Raw genomic sequence first — 21,821 nt, forward strand, 5'->3', positions numbered from 1 at the left:
TTACAATTATTAAACACTTTTATTCATCATAGTAATTTGGAATGCAGATCTAAATGGTTAGTCTCTACCTTTGTAGTAGAAATTTATACATTTCTCTTATAATGAGTGAAATAAAAAAATTGAAAAGAAAAAATCCAAATAATTTAGGCAGTGATGACTATAAAATGAATACCTCAGTATGGAATATTTGCCATACTGGCTAGGACGGTTATCTATACTTTCTATGATTCTATTTTTTTTGTTTTTTGGAATTTTGGTCAAAATATATTACACAATGGCAAATTTAGGATGATACCACAGTGTCATTAAGGCCTCCTTTTGTCTATCGAACAGATATTTAACTTTATCCTTTATTATGCATAATATGTGGTGATGTAGAAATCTGTAAGCTTCCCGCCTACTGACCGAGGGATCTTCCATCTGACTTATTTTAAATGGGCTCTTTTATAGTTAGTAAAAAATACTTATTAGTGCATTTTTGGATTTTATGTATAAGTCTATATAAATCACAGAATTCTATATAGATAATCATATCTAGAGCTTATGTTATCTTATTAGTTTAACCCTTTTTTCATCTAATATTTATATTTACAAGGAAAAAATCTTTTACAATCTTGTCTCACAGCAGAATATATTATATCCTCTTGAAAAATTTTCTTATTCTTATAAATCCCTTTCCTTTTTCTGTTTTTGTTTTTTTGCTCTTATTTAGCTGTTTTTAAAAATTGTAATCTAAAACTCTCTTCAGGTTTTTTATTTGGAGTCTGATACTTGAGAGGACTCTGAGTCAGTGTGGTTAAGCTGGAAAAATATTTGTTCAGGAGTCAGTAAGTTCCTGATTAAAATCCTAGCTTCCTTCATTACCTTACACGACCTCGTGAAATTTGGCCTCTTTGATTGTTACTTTCCCTATTTGTAAAACTATAACACTTTACTTATTGAATTTCTGTAATACATAAATGAGATAGCATATGAAAGACCAATGACTCACTAAGCATTAGGGAAAGTGCTCCTGCCTTTTCTTACACATATGGATATGTTTTTATTTGAGCTGACTGTTTCTTACCGTCTGTCTTAGAATAGATGTGGGCTACGAAAAAGTGGAGATAGTGTTTTTAAGTCTGCCCTTAACCTAGACAAAAAAGTGTCTCATCAACCTAGCTCAAAAAAAAGTTCATTTTGGGCTTTGGTGGCAAAGTGTTATAAAAATAAAATTGTGTAGGTTTGGTATTGAGCTTGTTGTACACATTTCTTTTGGGGACCTTCAAAGAACTGACAGAAATAGACAAGATTATCTTTTTACACGACTTATGAAAAACGTGGTCAAATATTTAATAGGGTCCATATGATACAACATTGATTTATAATTAGTTATTTTTTTACCCTGAGGTTGGCCAAATCTCAAACAGCATGGTTGATCAGTGGTTAGTAAAAATGCACACTGAGTTACTTCCAGCATTTACTGACATTCTGCTTCTTTCCAAAGTCGGCTTCTCTAAGGTTATGTTTATCTCAGTGATTGAATTTGGCGTCCTTAGCTTTGATCTTTGTTACACACTCTGGGATATAACTTTCATTTATTAATTTAGTCTTATAAACAAACAAAAGCTACAGTATGATTAAAAATCTGAACTTTTTGGTAACTACTGCCAAATCTCTGGGCTGATACCCCACGGTAAATGACCCAGATAGATATGGAGTGGGTCTCCTCAGTGAGTGATCTAAATTATGTTGTATTTTAACACTTATTTAACACATGCACAGATAGGTATACAAAACAAAAAAAATGTAAGCTTATGAATGATCAGAAAGTGAATGTGTCTTGACTCAGATGATGACCTAGAATATTGCTAGCAGCCTCAAATTTCTCATTCTGTCCTCTCTAATTACTTCCCCATCTACTCCACCAAATACAACCAATATCTTGTCTTATATGAGAAACATTTGCTTGATATTCTTTATTGTTTTGTCCTAAAGTTATATATTCTTAAACATGAGAATTAAATTTCTATTTTCAGACTTCATTTTAAAAGAAATCTACAACGTATAAGACTGTTTTGCTTTGTACACTAAATACTTGATGTGGCATTTATTCATGTTGCATAGAGTTTATTGACTCCTCATTACCCGTTCTGTAAATATTTCACAATTTAAGTGCTCATTCTAGTTTGTTAGACATTTAAGTCACTTGCTAGTATTGACTGTTATAAAATTTTCTGTTCCGTGTATTCATATTGATATACTGTTGTGTGTGTAATCACACAATTCTTTTGGATATATTTCTAGGTGTGCACTTGCTGGATCATACAGTAAGAATATGTTTAGCTTTAGCAGACAATGCCAAAAACACTTTCAAAAGATTATATCAACTTATAATCCCACCAGCAATGTGTGAGATTTTCCATTACCCACATCTTCTTCAATTCTTAAAATGTAGTTACTTTTTAATTTTAATTATTGTGGTGGATGTATAAGAACATCTCATTTGTATTTTAATTGGCATTTCTCTGATAGTTAATAATATTGAGCAATTTTCATATCTTTGTTGAACATGTAGACACCCTAGATTGTGAAATGCTTGTTCAAGTATTTTGTTCATACTCTACTGAATTCTTTGTAGATTTTACTTATTATGATTATTTTTTAAGAGATGGGGTCTGTTCTGTTGCTCAGGCTAGACTTAAGTGATGTAATCCCAGCTCACTGCAGCCTTGAACTCTTGGGCTTAAGTTGTCCTTCCACCTCAACCTCCTGACTAGCTGAGCCCACAGGTGAAAAACACCATACATGGCTAATTTTTTAAAAAATTGTTTTTAAAGGTTGGGGTCCAGGCTGGTCTTGAACTTCTGGATTCAAGTGATTCTCCCTTCTCAGTCTCTCATGTAACAGGGATTACAGGCATGATATTGTGCACGGTTCTTTGTCTTTTCTTAATGGTAGGAGACCTTTTCAATATATTTTGGATTTGAGCTCTTTCTCTGCTACACATCTCCTTCTACTATGTGGCTTGTGTTTTCACTTTTTCTAGGAATGGCTTTTAATGAATATAAAGTTCTTAATATTAATGTGAGATTATGTGCACATACATATTTACATATACATATATTTCTTTATGGTAACTGCAACTGGTACACCTGCTTTTATGTTTAGGAGTAGTTTATAGCTTTCCATTGACTATTCTTTATTTTGTCATATCAATTGAACCTGAGTAAATGTAAAAATGGGTATATACTATTGCACATGTAGTCAAGAGAGCTAAGTTACATATGCCTGATATAAAATGTATTCTTTGTAATAGTCAGTTGGACAATAATAGTTGAATATGAAGCAAGATGTCTTATGAAAATAATTCATTATTGACTGTTTAGTTCTTACAGGAGATGTTCAATGCTTTATTCATGTTATTGTACTAAAGAATGAGAGTTAGTTGAGGTCTAACACGATAGGGCTTTTTCTGTAGCCACACCTTCTGGAAACAGCTAGTGTAACTGTGATTTTGCTTCACTCATAGGACTATTAGAGCTGTGGGGAGGAACTATAATACAAGACAGAGTTTCTAAAAGTATGAAAGACCAAGTAATACATTTGCTTTTGCCTTTAGTATTGGTATATCCAACACATCTATGCTGTTCTTGGGTATGATCGTTTAAAAGAAGAATATTATTTGAACTCATTCATATTTAGGAAGGGTGTCAGAAACTGAGAAGCAGGCATACCCATCTACTCTAAAAATGATCCTAAAGTAAATTGTCTGAAAAAATTAGATTGAAAAGATTCTTGGTGGGGGAATTTTTAAAGTTGGTGTCAATATGTCCATATTCAAGTGAAGGTAAGAAAAGCCCAGATGAAAAAAAATTGTGAGATGACAGGACAACTACGGATTAAGCATCAATTCTTTTAAAAAGGGCTGACTTAAAAATAAATCTTGGCTCAGTTAGAGGAACTTAGCTGACCTTGATGGGCAAAGAAAGGAATCACAACATGTGAAATTCTTTGGATACAAAATGTATTGACTTAAAAAAATGAGAGTAGCTTTTATGCAGCATTGGTAATTCCATTTAAAGAAAACTCTATTGTTATATATTCAAACTTCTGGGTAGTGAAATTAAACACTATTCTCAGATTGCATGGTAGGTTGTTTAAAAATAGAAACTATTCTGGCAATTATTTATATGTGAAAATCAAAATTTTCTATCTGTTCTACAAAAGGCAGGCTAACCATATGACAAATAGAAAGAAAATAACTCAGAAACTAATTAAAATGTATCCTCAGATTTAAGGTAGATTACTCTTTATTAAAAATTGCAATTTAAAACATTGGTATCCCAAATATTCAATTATAAAATTTTGAGCTCATGAAAACATTCTCATGGATAAACTTTGTAATAAATACACAGCACAAACTTGAAATTTAAATAAACATATACCAATGAAAACATCTATTTTATATAATTCATGGATATAATTTGTATTTAACATTTTATTTAAGCACTTTAATACACCGTATCACTGTAAACAAAATATGAATACCTCTGTACCCAGCAAAAGAGCAAACCAAATGAAAGCTATACTAGTTCATAAAGGAACATCTACCCTTTATCAAAGTTGATGCTAAGAATATAACTATTCTGTCAAAGACATAAATTTTATCATTTCCTGTATTATCTTTTGAAATGGGGCTTATCTTCTATACTGTGAAATGTGAGAGAATCCCAAGAATAGCTTTAGGTTGTCTTTGGATCCCTGGAATTTTCTGAAAAATTTTCTATCTGCATCTGAGGATGGTGGATGGATCAAGTTTATAATTACATTTTTTTTAATGTGACAACAAAATGTATTAACACATGTATACTGTTATGGTTAGTGCTCAGTACAAATTAGGTATTGTTAATGAGATATTTATATGCTGAATTATGTTAATACATGCTTTCACACAAATATTTTTCCATTACACATGAATTTTCCAACCAATAGATGAATATATATTTGAATTACAATTTTATTTTATTTTATTTTTTATTATACTTTAAGTTCTAGGGTACATGTTCACAATGTGCAGGTTTGTTACATATGTATACATGTGCCATGTTGGTGTGCTGCACCCATTAACTCGTCATTTACATTAGGTATATCACCTAATGCTATCCCTCCTCCCTCCCCCCGCCCCACAACAGGCCCTGTGTGTGATGCTTCCCTTCCTGTGTCCAAGTGTTCTCATTGTTCAATTCCCACCTATGAGTGAGAACATGCAGTGTTTGGTTTTTTGTCCTTGTGATAGTTTGCTGAGAATGATGGTTTCCAGCTTCATCCATGTCCCTACAAAGGACATGAACTCATCCTTTTTTATGGCTGCATAGTATTCCATGGTGTATATGTGCCACATTTTCTTAATCTAGTCTATCATTGATGGACATTTGGGTTGGTTCCAAGTCTTTGCTATTGCGAATAGTGCTGCAGTAAACATACGTGTGCATGTATCTTTATAGCAGCATGATTTATAATACTTTGGGTATATACCCAGTAATGGGATGGCTGGGTCAAATGGCATTGCTAGTTCTAGATCCTTGAGGAATCGCCACACTGACTTCCACAATGGTTGAACTAGTTTACAGTTCCACCAACAGTGTAAAGGTATTACTATTTCTCCACATCCTCTCCAGCACCTGTTGTTTCCTGACTTTTTAATGATCGCCATTCTAAGTGGTGTGAGATTGTATCTCATTGTGGTTTTGATTTGCATTTCTCTGATGGCCAGTGATGATGAGCATTTTTTCAAATGTCTGTTGGCTGCATAAATGTCTTCTTTTGAGAAGTGTCTGTTTATATCCTTTGCCCAGTTGTCGATGGGGTTATTTGATTTTTTTTCTTGTAAATTTGTTTAAGTTCTTTATAGATTCTAGATATTAGCCCTTTGTCAGATAAGTGGATTGCAAAAATTTTCTCCCACTCTGTAGGTTGCCTGTTCACTCTGATGGTAGTTTCTTTTGCTGTGCAGAAGCTCTTTAGTTTAATTAGGTCCCATTTGTCAATTTTGGCTTTTGTTGCCATTGCTTTTGGTGTTTTAGATATGAAGTCCTTGCCCATGCCTGTGTGCTGAATGGTATTGCCTAGGTTTTCTTCTAGGGTTTTTATGGTTTTAGGTCTAACATTTAAGTCTTTAATCCATCTTGAATTAATTTTTGTATAAGGTGTAAGGAAGGGATCCAGTTTCAGCTTTCTACATATGGCTAGCCAGTTTTCCTAGCATCATTTATTAAATAGGGAATCTTTTCCCCATTTCTTGTTTTTGTCAGGTTTGTCAAAGACCAGATACTTGCAGATGTGTGTTATTATTTCTGAGGGCTCTGTTCTGTTCCATTGGTCTATATCTCCGTTTTGGTACCAGTACCATGCTGTTTTGGTTACTGTAGCCTTGTAGTATAATTTGAAATCAGGTAGCATGATGCCTCCAGCTTTGTTCTTTTGGCTTAGGATTGACTTGGCAATGCAACTTCAGCAAAGTCTCAGGATACAAAATCAATGTGCAAAAATCACAAGCATTCTTATACACCAATGACAGACAGAGAGCCAAATCATGAGTGAACTCCCATGCACGATTGCTTCAAAGAGACTAAGATACCTAGGAATCCAACTTACAAGGGATGTGAAGGACCTCTTCAAGGGGAACTACAAACCACTGCTCAACGCAATAAAAGAGGACACAAACAAATGGAAGAACATTCCATGCTCACGGATAGGAAGAATCAAGATCATGAAAATGGCCATACTGCCCAAGGTAATTTATAGATTCAATGCCATCCCCATCAAGATACCAATGACTTTCTTCACAGAATTGGAAAAAACTACTTTAAAGTTAATATGGAATTATAATTACATTTTTTACTTATCTGAGTATCCTTGGTAAAAATATATTAGCGAATCAAAGAAGTCATTCACTCCCAGTTGCAAGCAAAAGAGAACTGCAAGAGGAGCTATAGTTTATCTAACGTTGCAGGCTTTCTATAAGTTACAGAAACACTCTATATGTGTTACATGAATTTAAAGTGTATTTTAGATTTTGATTCTTTTAGTATATCATTCACCGAAAGAGTATAGGACTGGTCGTCTTTCTGGACTTTATGTGAAAAACTTTTCTCCTCAGGAGAGAAAATGACTCAAATAACTTTAATATTTTAGAACACATTATCATTTCAGATTGATTAGAATAAATTACCCTAAATATGTCACATTATTCAAATGTGCTTTGAAGGTTTGTGTTTTATTTATTTATTAATTTATTTATTTAGGACAATTTTAGAGCTTATCAATGAATTTCCACTTCGTTTGCATCTCTATATTCACTTCTACTTTCCTTTGGTTTCTAAGATCAGTATTTTATTTCTTATTTGATAGAGGCATTCATTTTAATATAATCACTTTTTAAAAAATAGTTTAGGTGAACAGTGCATGCATGTTCACATTCCAGTTTCAATAAATGATGTGTATTTGCTCTCCTACCCACATTTTTACACAGCTTCTCAGAAATCTCTTAGCTCAGTCAGTCATAATTCCCTTCTTAATGAAAAATAGAATTGCTTTTCTCCCACAGATCATTATAGAAGATGAGTAGTCTACGATGCTGGAAATTTTTATATATTATATATGCGTGAAATGAGTATTACTAGTTGTCTAGCACAAGATTGTTCAAAAGAGCATTCTGCTATGATGGCCCTGTTCTATATACAAGCTGTCCAATTCAATAGCCATTGGTGACATGGCTATTCAGCATTTGAAATGTGGCTAGTGTAATAGAGGAACTGAATTTTTAATTTAATTTAGTAAGTTTAAGTTTAAATACCCACGTGTGACCACTGAGTTCCAATATGAACAGTGTAGCTCTAGAGAGTTATCTGCCTAGAAAATTTTCTGGAGAATATCTTGTAGTTGTAGGAACATGTCGGCAAGCTGTCATTCTTAAAGCATAATAGCAATTTATAAAAATTCCAAATTCTATGAAACTTTTTGAAACCTTATGCTGATATTTCTGAAGACACCCTGGATTTTTTTTTACTTATATCTATCATGTTGTTATCTAGTTTCCTAATTAAGACTAATAGAATATCCCAAACATTTGTATGAATTTATTATGTTTATGTCCTTACTTACTACTTTTTCAAAAATAATTACTAAAAAGAATTCACAAAAAAAATTCTTCACTGAAGATTTGGTGAAAACTATTCAGTGGGCTTTACTCCTACTTCATATCACCGTTTTTACACAGTGCTTACCAAATACATGTTCACACTTAAATTTTTTTTTTTTAAAAGCTTGCTTTAGAACTTGAATGGCTATATTTAAGCCATTTTTTCTTTGTGAAAATATCTCTCCAATTTCGTGCAGCATCTAGCTTATAACAGTTGCTGTCTTATTTTAATCACCCTCCCACATTTTAAAAATATGATTTTTTAATTTAATGACAATCTATCTTGGCAGTTGGCAATTTGAGTTGTAGAAAGTGCTTTCTTTTTTCAACATTTGGCCTTTTGGTACAAATAACATGACAAAGATTGTGTTTTAAGATAATCCACTCAGTTTTCATTTCAAAACTAATTATTATTTTTAATAATTTTAATGGCTCATATTTTACTATAGTTTCCTTTTTAAAAGTTGCTAAGATGTTATTTAAAATTTTTACTCATTCATCTTAATGTTGACTTGTGAAGTGATCAATATTTATTAAAGCTAAATTGTCTTTACTTGTTTGTGCCCTCTACTGAGTCAAATTCAAGATACTTGCTTGCTTTGTAGATTTAAATAAATTTGCTTAAGGAAGCTGTCCATAACTCTAACTTAAATCCTTACCTCCACATTTTGACATAGTAAAGCTTTGTATTAATTTTTGTGTGAAAAAGATAATTAAAGTTTCCTAGTGTGCCATTAACCTATTGAAACAGTTCATCTATAGAATAATTACATTTCTATTGTTGCTGCTAAAAACTATATATCCTATAATTATTTAATCAACAATTGTTTGAATACTTAAAGTATTTTCAGAGATAGTCAACTTGGATCTTCATAGGGTTAAGAAAATTATTCTCAAACATGAATTTTGAGAAAAGGCACAATATAACTTAATTTCTTAGTAGGAGTAAGTGCTGAAAGTTAAAAGAAAATAAGATTGGGAAATAAAAACAGAGACAGAATATGAATAAAAGAGTATCACAGTATTACAGTATCACAGAAGATAAAGAACAAGGAATATAAACTTTCTTTGTGAAGGTTAGTATTTTTCCAGGTTTTTTTTTTTTTTCTGGAGACAGAGTACCACTCTGTCGCCCATGCTAGAGAGCAGTGGCACAAATTTGGCTCACTGTAACCTCTGCCTCCCAGGTTCAAGTAATTCTCCTGCCTCAGCCTCCCAAGTAGCTGGGATTATAGGTGCACACCACCATGACCAGCTAATTTTTGTATTTTAGTAGAGATGGGCTTTCACCATGTTGGCCAGGCTGGTATCAAACTCCTGACCTCAGGCGATCTGCCCGCTTCAGCCTGCCAGAGTGCTGGGATTACAGGTGTGAGCCACCATGCCCGGCCTGTTTTGTTTTATTAGTGCATCTCTCCTGATTCTGATACTCATCCATAATCAGAAAGTTAGTGGATTATCAATTTAGTATTATTATTATTAATGTATTAGTAAACTTTACTATTCTATATCAAATACCTTTTGTCAAATATTTCTAAGAGCCAGAAAGTGCTTGTCATATAAACAATTAGCCGTCAGTAAATATTTACCTTAGTTTTAAAAACATCTTTAAATTTACTGATTTTACATTTTTTAGTCTATTAATTGGACCCTTGGAATAAGGGAAATCATAATAATAACTATTTCAAGGAAGAATAGAACAAAACTTAAAGGATGTATTTAAGTCAGTCAATAAGTGGAAAGAGCTACGAGTGGATGTATCATTTCTCTGTCACTTCAGTAGACTCTGATAAATCTTACAACATGGATTTGCAAGATTCTGTGTTGTGTTGACAGAGGAGCCACATTTAGATACGTATAAATAGAGATAGAAATAATAGTGAACATCATTTACTGAAACTCCAGCATGAATTTTCAAACTGTGATTTGTTTTGCAGCCTAATTTTAATGATAAACACTTACTGTCAGCAGGTAAAAATAAAGCAACAATTCCTGTTAATACTATCTCTTTTAAAGTTGTTTTGTGTTCTTAACAATTCCCTTTAACTCAAGGATGGCAGTAATGGGCTTCCTTTTTTCCTCCTTACTTTGCTTCATTTATTTCTCCTGCTTTCCTTTTGAAATATATTAAGAGCTGAGTGTAACTGATAACTCAAAAACAAAATTAATAGAAATCATGTGAGACGACAAACAACATACCACTTGCATTGATCTCTCATGATCTCTTCAATGATTCTCACTGAAATCACTTTTTTTCCTAACCTTCACAACATATAATGGTTAGATTATTAAAAAATTAAATACTTAAAAATACTATAGTGGAACATTTTTTTAAGGAGTAGACCTGTTTAATAGATCTCAGAGAACTTAAGCAAATAGAGCTTCCCATAATTTCACATCAACATTCTTTTTGTTGTTAAAGGCAACAATCAGCGATAATGTTGGCAGCTAATTGCATAGCAGTGATGATTTGACATCTACCTCTGACAGCACATTTTAGCTTCCATTTATTACTAAGACATCAGTTAACAGAGATTGGAAGGGACAATCTATCTCTCCTACCCCAACTTTGGTGTGTTACAGCAAAAGAAAATTGATTTAAGTGACGAAGTCTCAGATACCACTGTTATTTTACCCAATATTTAATGGATTCTAAATCTGGGCAGAAACGTGCTCAGACAGTGTCTAATTCTAAACAGCATTCTAACCCAAAAAATGTGACTCCTCTGTCAGCACAACGCAGACCTCCTATGGAAGATTTTAAAAGAATCATGCACAGAACTGCAAATATTTCATTTTAACTTCCATCCCATCCCATGCTGTGATGTTTTCCTTGTTCCTTATGTGCAGGTCAGTCTGCATATTTCCCACAGAATTCCCGCAGAGGACCTTTGACATGTACACAAAGTTATAAAAACATTAGGTTGAGCCCGGATACGAAATATGGAGAAATATTTCAAAACTTTACCCAGTAAAATCCTATTAAAAGACTTACAAAGGGAAAGCTGATTACCTTGATGAGAAGTTGTCTTGATTCAATTTCTTTATTATAAGTTTTAAAATGATGTGTCCACAAATACCTGTGGAAACTCCAATCAGTAACTTAAAATGAAAAATATATATCTATTTAAACACACTTTCTTTGCCTTCTTTGGTGGCCTAAGATGGTAACAGTGGAAAGACTCTGCTAGTTTTTTGTTTTGGGTCACGTTTGGTATGAAGAACAGCTCCATATCATCTAAATATGATGTCAACAGGATTCTTACTTCTCAAAATTTACTCATGAGGTAAGTGGACTTTAGTGTCAACAAAAACTACAGAGGCAGCAGGTATTAGCTGATGGTTTTTACATGGCTTTTTGGTTCATAATTTTAGAACAAGCATCTTCTGTATGTGACTATATTAATTAACTAATTCTGGCAGGGTAAGCCAATATCACAGTTATATCTATGAATATACAAGGACATATAAAATATGTTACAGTTGGAAAGCACACAAGAGTTGTTTAGAAGTTTCAGTTCCTGGACTGGAAATAATGTATTTGGATTACAACTAATTCTGTTAATCTTCAGTTTCATCTCGTTAACAAGGGCAGTATTTACAGACTATGTTAGGAATCTATTTACCCATCTTTATGCTGAATACAAATGACATTTAAAAAAAAAAACTTTATTTTTCAGAAAAGTTTTCGATGTACAAAAATGTACAAAGATGATACAGAGTTCTCGTACACCCACAATGAGTTTCTCCTATACTTTATATCTTACCTTAGAACTGTGCATTTGCCACAATTAAATAACCAATTGATACAATGTTATTCATTAAAGTCCATAGTTTATTTAGATGCAAACATTGTTTTTAGTGAAGAGAAAGTAAAGGCCATATAAGGATTGGAGAAAGCTGTACAATTATGACCTGAGCTTTAATTAGCATTCAGCTACTAACATGCTTTGTGCCCATATTCACGTCCTGGCCTATAGTTCCCTATCTGTAAAATTTGTAAGGTTGAATGATATGAACTCCAATCTGTTCCCTAGTTCTAAATTTTCTAATTATTTTACTTATGACAAATCTGCACAATAGACATTTAGCAAATCACTATTGAAATAAGTACAGTAAATAAAGTTTTGTTTTTCAAAAATGAGAGTATTAAAAACAACCTCATGGCCGTGATTGCCTTGCGCCATTGTACTTCAGCCTGGGTAACAGGGAGACCCTGTCTCAAAAAATAATAATAATGATAACCTCATGGAAGCTCTTTTGATCATTTTACCTTTAATCAACCTATCTCATTCAGCAAATATTTATTGAATGTTTATTATTTGTCAGGTACTTTCAAGTCATCATGGTTAACACTATTAATGAAATAGGTGCTCTCCAATTCAATCTGAGCCTAGGGAAACCAGAGCTCTATACAAGGTCAGTAGCCAGACAAAGCTCATCACTTGAGGTTTAGAAAAATCTTAATAATATGATACAGAAGCCTTAGTTCATCTACAGACAACATTTAAGACATCTCAAAATCTGAACTTCAACTGTAGTAGACATTTGTTACACTTCTGCACAGCGTTTACTCCCTTAATACAAAGAAAGCTGGGCAAACATTTTTACCCACATCGAGCTTACATTCTACTGGAATAATTTAGAATTACACCCAATAATTTTAAATAAGTTTGTATCTGTATCATATAATATATTTGGACTTTGGAGAATACAAATTAAGGAGAAAGATATCCCAATGAATAAGAAGAAGATTATTTCCAGTTATTAATAATGCACATAAGGTAAAATATGAAGAAAACCTAAAAGCAAAAATAATTCTTTGCCCCCCCTTTCACACAGATAAACAAAGAAGAAAAAAGCCCAGTGAGAATTATCTTTTATTTATTTGGCCAGTCTCAGTTTAGGCCAGCCCTTCAGTTGTACTTCTTAAGAGGAACCCTTTCCACTATTAATCTGTCTTGGTTTGGACCATAAGTTACATGTTTAACCTACACAAAATATAGCCAAAATATTGGAAGAAGTCAGATCTAAATGTCTTATTTTCCCATTGGGGGTCTTTGCTGTTTGTGTCAATAATTGTGTGCCCCTGGATAATTACAAGTAAGTGCCTGATCAGTTTCAAGTGATAGATAATTCATTTGCAATAGTAATATTTTTCTTAAGTAAAATCATTTGCAATTATATTAGAAAACATGCAATGTATAAGAAATATAAGGATGATGGCATAAATTAAATAAATCATATTATTCACACAGCATTTAAATGTACATCGTTTTGGTGTTTTGAAACTTTTTTTCATTCTATTTTCACACAGATGGACACTACAATTCAATTGCTACTCCTGAGTGTGTCTGGACAAACATTAGAAAGAGCAAGACCGGTAAAGTACTATTGTAATCATTTTGATTTAAAAAAGAGGAATTGGAGTAAGCACTAGAAGTAGAAATAGAGAAACATGAATTCCAGGGATATTAGGACACAGAAATAAAATTTGACAGGCCTGTTAATATAGAAGCCATAGGAAAGGGAGGAATCCAGAAAGACTCCCAAGTTTCAGGCTCAAGGTGACTATCCTTTGAATGGGAAAAAAATGATGAAGAATGCAAAATAAAAAGTGTTTGTTGATTTATTTATGCATCCAAGTTGAGCCAAATAGTGATGCGTTTGTTTGTGCTTTAACATCATCTTTTCCTTTACATATTCTTAGAGTTCTTAGAATGCCAATCCTGTGGCTTGTGGTTGTTGATTGGCACAAATCATGCATAACAAAGTAAAATTTTATAGCAATTTATTAGTTTTAAAATTATTTTAAAATATGCTCTAACACTTTTATTTAGAAACGGGATATAGCTGGTTTTTAAATCAAAACCTGTGAGTAAAATTAACAAATCGTGTTTTAACTTAAGCCAATTAAAAAGAATATGTTACAAAGTTTTATTTTAGTTTTTCTAAAACCCAGTTCCCCGAAACTGCTTTTAATTACAGTGACATATGACCTTTACTTGAAAAAGCAAATTGTTGGAATTTTGGCATTATCACCTGTGATACAACCTTTTTGGTTTTCTATATAGGATAATATTACACTGGGCCCAAATCACTCAATGCAGAGCAATGTGTGGTGAGGTGAGGAGCTAGAACCATCACTGCTCAGCTTTCTAAGCTCATTGGCTTCCCCATGTTTTGACCTACAAAGGGGAGACCTAGTGAAAAGAAAGCTTGGTATGATAGCATACTCCCTGCATGGATTGAAAAAGTCACTTATTTCAGTGCTGGGTTTATGAGAGTAGCTGCCTTCTCTGATGCCTAGCCCACATGTCTGGGGGGTTTTGTTGTTGTTGTTGTTTTTATAACTAATTTTCCCTTTCATAAAGTTTGATGAAACATTTCCCAGATGAAAAATGAAATATAAACATCATTACCCTTTGCAAAATATCACTATCTTCCTTCCACCTTCCTGCAACACTCCCTGTGGCTTTGAAAGCCTCCAGTAGGCATCTTGCAATGACTAATTTCCAGGTGGTTTGAAAATGCTAGAAGACTTGATGGGGAGAAACACCGGTCCTACAACATAGACTAGAGCAACCTATGCTCATGTTGCCTTTTTTTGGTCTCATTTGGTGTTTCGCTCACTTTAACCTTTGTCTCTTTTATTACTCTGTTTCTTTTCATTTCTATCCATTTACAAAGGTTTCCAAAATTTATCTTTCTTAAAATGTTCCTTACAGAATAGTTTGTTAAAAATAAGAGAAAGAAGTAGTATGTAGGGTGCCTTTCTGGGTTTTCTTAACAAAAATAACAAACATATATAGATAAATGTGCTTTTATTTTACTTCCCGTGAGATAAATCTAATTGAATGATATGATTCCTGATCAAAATGTGAAATTTTTTCTCCCACAAATGATCACCTACAGTTGCCTCTCCCAAGAACTTAAACATTGGAAACATAGATTAAACTGTTCTGAAATTTTTTCTTTCCCTTAAGGCTCTGTAGAAAGTACAATTGTTTTGATAATTAAAGCCCAAGCATTCAAATTTTAATAATTTCCTTGATATATTAAAATTCCAAATGTAAATAGTGATTATGAGCTGGTAGCTGTCTACCAAATACTACTAGTTCTCTTTCCACTCCATTAATGTATTTTTCTGACAATATGTATATTTTTAGGTTAGCTACATTATAACATATTATATAGTTAAATAAGACTTGAGAACCTCTTTTAATATCAGGAAGATCCTAATATTTATGCGTAAATTCATTCAATAGTAAAATAGTAGTTATTAATCAACCAATATGCAGAGTATATTGCACCAGGCCACTCTAGGGAATAAAATTATATAGATGACTTGGACCCTGATTCTAAGAAGCTTGCAATTTAATTAAGAAAAATTAAATTGTGAAATAATTATGAGCAAAAGCATATAATGTGTGTTATAGGTAATGTGGAAAGGCTGAACATGGTAGCTCACATGTGGAATCTGAGTACTTTTGGAGGCTAAGTCAGGAGGATTGTCTGAACCCAGGAGTTTGAGACCAGACTGAACAACACGGCAAGACCTGGTCTCTACACGAATTTTTCAGTGTAACCAAGTAAGGTGGTATATGCCTGTAGTCTCAGCTACTCAGGGGGCTGAGGTGGGAGGATCGCTTGAGCCAAGAAGGTCAAGACTGTAGTGAGCTGTGTTCATACCACTGCACTCCACTGTAGGTGGACAGAGCAAGAACCTGTCTCAAAATAAATAAATTAACTAATTAAACTAAATTAGTAAGTAAATACATAAGATAAAATAAATAAGGTGGAAGAAAGTCTATGAGGACAAAGGAGTCAGAGAGCTGATTTATGGTTAGGAGATACTAGGTTTGTCAAAGGAAATAATATCTGAACTAGACATGAAAGGATGTGTGGGAACTCAACAGGTGGAGATCAATGTAAAAAGGGAATATTATGAGAAAAATCAAAGTGGTGGAAACATTGATTAAGCAACAAAATAACCATTGGCAGAAGAAACTTTCTATGTAGAGTAATGGTGAATTCTAGTAAATGATTAACCTGAGTGCTAATGGACATTGAATTTCAAAATCACGTGTCCCTACATAATTCAGTAAGCAATGAGGAAAAATGGAATGCTTCCGGATTTGAAAGTGATTTTCATTTTTTGAATACTACATAATGACCTAGATACTGTTTTTAATTTAGAAATAGGTGATCACATATTACAGGGAATAATACAAGTGAGTCTAAATCTCATCTTTCTTACTGGAGACTCAAGAGATATTGTCTGGAGCAGATAAATTAAGAAAAGAGGAAAACCCATAATATTTAGATTTATGGAGGTAACCGCCAGAAGAACAACAACAATAAAAAATAGAACTAGTAAAGAAGTCAACTGAGGGAAATGGGACTGGAGGTAACGAGAGGTGGGAATAGACTTGTATCACCTCCTAAATTCTCACTGGGAGGAGGGTGATGATGCTTTGAATGACTCTCAAGTACATATCTCAAGCATAAGCATCTCCATTGAGGTACAGTTACATATCCAATTGCTATATCAATATAAACTTGAATGTAACTTAATATCATTAGAATATAAATTCCACAAGACTGGGGACTTTGGCTCACTAATTCACATTCAATAGTTGGTCCATAATAGGCACAAAATAACCCTTTTCCTAATAAACATTTATATCAAATTTAATGTCTTCATAACAAACCTATTATTTTCCTCAGACAAGATGGGGTCCTTCGTTTTAAACTTTTGGTCTCTCTAATCATTCACAGTAGCACACAGAAAGTGACCAATAATGTTAGTAGTAAATGTTTTAATAATTTAATAAAAGAGGAACAGAAAGTGTTAGGTACTTTCCAACCAAAAAAAATATTTAAATTATTAACATTTTTCTTTTTAAGATAATGCCCAATTACACAACAAGTTTAATCCTGACTTTCCCCCCTTTTACTGTCTTGGAGCTTACTGATTGGTCTTAATGGCTATAATTACTAGTTTTGTGATGTAGTAAACTAAATGAATAATGAAGAGGAAAAGAAAATGTAACGTATTTAACAATTGCTTTCTGACAGAATACTATAATTCTGGTCACAGACTCAATATTTTCCTCTGGGGTTGGGGGGCGGGAAAGACTACAGTTTCACAGTTTTCCATACTTAGAGTTGACAGACTTCCTAGTTCTAAGTGTGGATACGTTGTAAAGGCACATTATTATTATTTTCTTTTACCCTGCACTGGAGGAAATTATAATAACCATCTGGAACCTCTGAAACACAATAAGATGTTTATACGAATTTTTAAGAGAAAGAGAAAGAGAGAGAGGGAGGGAGAAACTATCCTTTATTCCATAGCAATTTAAATTTGCCTGAGAACGAAGTCAACATGCAGAGGGGGTGAGATAAAAAATACAGAAAGACTGACTATAAATGATAATATGTTTTCCTGGATCAAGCAAGAATTGAAACTCTGTGTTCTGAGTTTCAAGAACTATTAAATTCTTGTTTTGCCTCAAGCTAATTGTTTGAGTTGAGTTTTCTGTAACTGTCATCATTGCAAATATTCTCACATTCATTTCTGTCTTAGTGGAGGGCTACTTATTATTTTCTATGTAGATATAAAAAGGTACAAAACAGATCTTAACCTTGTGAAGAGGTCTAGCCTGAGGGACAGAAATATATACAGATAATTAAAATCTGATGTAGCCATGCAGAGAAAGAATGTGGACATTTTGGGCCCTGAGGTATTATAGGAAAGCCACCTGAACTCAGACTTCATGGAAAGAAGGCAGTTACTGGGATGACAGTGAAAAAAAAAAAAAATTCCAGGCAAAAGGGACAGCAGGGACAAAAGCACGAAAGGCATAAATGGCACAGTGTGCGCAGCTGTGTCGTTTCATGTGTAAAGTATTTCCTCTGTGAGGTTTCCTGCAATTACTTGGTCTGGTTTCATGCCATTCCTCTTATCTACTACAAACATCTATCACTCTGTAGAATAATTTTTTGCTTCATGGTCTACTTTCCCTACAGACATTAAGCTCTGTGAAGGCAGGAAAGTATGGGCTACACATTAGAAATGAATACATTGACACATATGATTGAATTTCACTCGTCCGAATGTTAATGTATTTCCCATTTATACATCATGATTTTTGAAATTATTGAAGAACGACTGGTTAGGTAGTCAATAAATCCAGCATTGAGAAGATTCAAAATCAGTGAGGAGAAATTGAGCATATGGTGTTTGACTTATTCGGTTTTCAAAATGTTAATATTCCTAAGAATTGTTTAAAAGACTCTGAAATTATTATAAAATGCTTTGTATAATTCTTTTTTATTTGATTTCTTTTAAAAATGTTTTAAGGCAAAGGAATATGATTACTTTGGAGTAAAATAGAAGGCCAGAATGCTTTCAGTTTTCAACACTGATATAGCTATAACTTAAAAAACAATTTACGTGCTGCTTTTGTGGTTTCAGAGAAAAGTAGCACATTCAAGAATATCATTTTCACCTTGCTTTCCACTTACTTCTTCCCTGAGAACTCACAGGGGAAGTCAAAAATGTGACCTCCCCCAAACACTAAAAATTTTAATATTACGTAATACCCTACTAGCATCTTTTAAGAAAATAAAGTATTGCATTGGTAACCCCTGCCATGTCTATGGCATATCTATAAGAATGGCTGACCTTTAGCAAAATATTGAAAGGAATGATAGCTTAAAAATCTTCTGATTGATCTTTTCAGATCTCTTCTATCTCCGTGATGGCCTGTGTTCCTATGCCTCCAAGGCTTTCTGCCCTGAATGTGGGCAGGACCCAAGATTTCCAGGTAGACCTAATTCTTTTCTTCCCTACCTACTAGAAATTATCTCTCCAACTAATAATGATCTTAAAACCCTAAAATTGCTGGTGCCAGGGGAAACAACTGAAGTTACCAAATTTAATCAGGAAAAGAATGATGTACTGTAGTCCCATCTTATCTGTGGTTTCAGTTTCTGTGGTTTCTTACTCATGGTCAACTCTGGCCCAAAAATATTCAACGGAAAATTTCGGAAATAAACCACTTCTAATTTTTAAATTGCCTGTGTGTCATTTCGAGTGGCCTGATGAAATCTAGCACCATTTTAGCTGGGATGCAGATCATCCCTTTGTCCAGTATAGACATGCCATGTAGGCTCCCCACACACTAGTCACTTTAGTAGCTGTCTTGATTATCAGATCGACTGTCATGGTATCATTTTAGATACCAAAGCACAAGAATAGTGATGCTGGCAATTTAGATTGCCAAAGGCAATCCGTAAGGTGCTCACTTTAAATGAAAACGTGATTGTTTATCATAAGTATGTGTGTATAGAAAAAATAGTATATATAAGTTTCGGCACTATCTGTGGTTACAGGCATCTACTGGGGGTCTCGGGACACTTTCCAAACAGATAAGGGGAGACTACTGCATGGCAAATTCGCAGCTAGCTAAATACATGGCACCTCCTAAATAACAATCCTTTAGCCCACTTAAAATATAAAATCTTCTCAATAAGTGCCTGAAAGTATGATATCAGTGGTGAAGAGTTTCAACATAAGGGCAAACCAGTAGCATAATATGAAGGACATATTTTTAAGGACATTTTTGAAATCACTTAAATCACATCAGTGACATAATTTATTCTGTTTCCACATGAAACTAGGCCTTTCTACAAGGTCAGAATTGAGAGTGGAAAACTGAATATGAAAAGTTTTAACTATGAATCATATATCAAAGTAAAGACTACATTTGGGAGATAAATTTCAACTTATCTCTCTGTGATTGATTTTTGTAAGTTAATACTAATATTCTTAATATGTTGTTTGCTCATATCAATTAGTACCGAAAAAACTAACATAATAATTAATGACTTGGTCCCCAATAAAATGTGTACTGGTATAGAGGGATGCTAAACTACATATGACCAAGTTTGAGTTGAGGAAAGAAAGGGGGTTGGGAGAAGTTGCTGCTCAGACCTTATTGTCTATATAACTGAACCCTCACCTTGATTCTCATAAAATAAAAATTAACAATAAGACATGCAAGTCAATGTCAGGTTATATTTTTTTCTTAAGCTATGATTTGTTTCACCATCAATTTATATTTTCCTTGCTGAAATTCTAACAAGAATTCTGAACACAATGAAGGTTGAAAGCAGCTGGTCAACAATTCATAAAAGCACCACTTGTGATTTGGAAGACAGTTATTAAATCACTCCTCACACTACTCCTTTACAATCCAACTGAAATAATGTTATTGCCCCTTTGAAATTCCAGTTTCTAACCACTTAATCTTGCTTCTGTCTTTTGGGTCCTTTATGAATTCTGCAGATTTCACTTTTCCGAAGTTTGATATACTGTTTTAGCATTAAACTGATCAATGTAAAATATAGTTGAAGTTTTATCTTATAATTTTTAATCAGAATGGCCTGCTGAAATAGTAGATTTCAGCATTATGTGTTCAAACTGGTAAAATAATACTGCTGAGCTGAATTATGTTCAAATTGTGTCTGCTGTGATCTCTATGTTCTTTTCTGCCACATTCATGCCTAATTAGTCATTCTCCATCTTATATGTATCATGTTTTTTCCTTAGAGTAGTTCCTGCTTTATACCTGACCTCAAGATTTTCGTTATTTCTGACTACTCTTCCAACTTGTGAAGGTCGATTTGAATTATAATCTTCTCCTCTAAAGGGCTAGCCAACCCACACATTTATTTATCTAGGTCACTGATAAAATATATAAAACGGTACTTAATCTAGAACTACGAAATACTCATTACTTGTGAATAGTAGCTATTAACAGTACAATGTTAATTAGGTGAAGAATGTCAAGGTTATAACTCTAGTCTTATATCAACCCATTGGCTTTCCTATACTTCATAATCACAGACCATACTTCTGACCTTTGCTCACAAGTATAATGTTTGAAAACTAAATCAAATGTCAAAGAAAACCAAATATTACACTGTTATTTTAAAAATATATCCTGTTGTAAGAAGCCAATATACCTACCAGTATCAAGACACTGACTAAATATAAAGGCAACCAAATGTAGACAACCAAAGCAAGTAATGTAGGGGAATAATGGCCACTCCATCCTAAGGAAGAATGAAGAGTTAAAAGGAAGAAATGATGCAATAATATTCATTTTATCAGCCTTACGATTCCCATCATACATAGAAACTGATCTGTACTGCTTTGTTGAATTGTTGTCTGTATTCCTTTAAGAAAATTTTACAAAACTTTATGAACTAAGTGGGTTTGAAAACTATGGTAAGTGGCCTTTTTTTCTTCTTGCAATACTTCTGAATAAAATTGTACATGCATAGATTATGAATATGAAGTATAGCTAGAAATTTTTATATAAGGATTATTCATACATATTTTGAGTTGCTATTTTCCTTGATATATAAGACTTCCTTGTAGAGGAATACACTTGTCTTCCAGATCAACATATCTTGGACATTCTAATTACTAAATGACATCTACTTTTTGTTCTCTTTTTGCTGGGTCAGCTCCTGCTCATCTCCCTGGTCTTTTAAAATTGGAGGTGTTCATAACTTAGCCTATGGGTCTCTCCGTTTTTCTATCAATCTTCCATTGCATGAG

The sequence above is a fragment of the Nomascus leucogenys genome, chromosome 3, assembly GCF_006542625.1.
Source record: "Nomascus leucogenys isolate Asia chromosome 3, Asia_NLE_v1, whole genome shotgun sequence".
Classification (NCBI taxonomy): Eukaryota; Metazoa; Chordata; class Mammalia; order Primates; family Hylobatidae; genus Nomascus; species Nomascus leucogenys.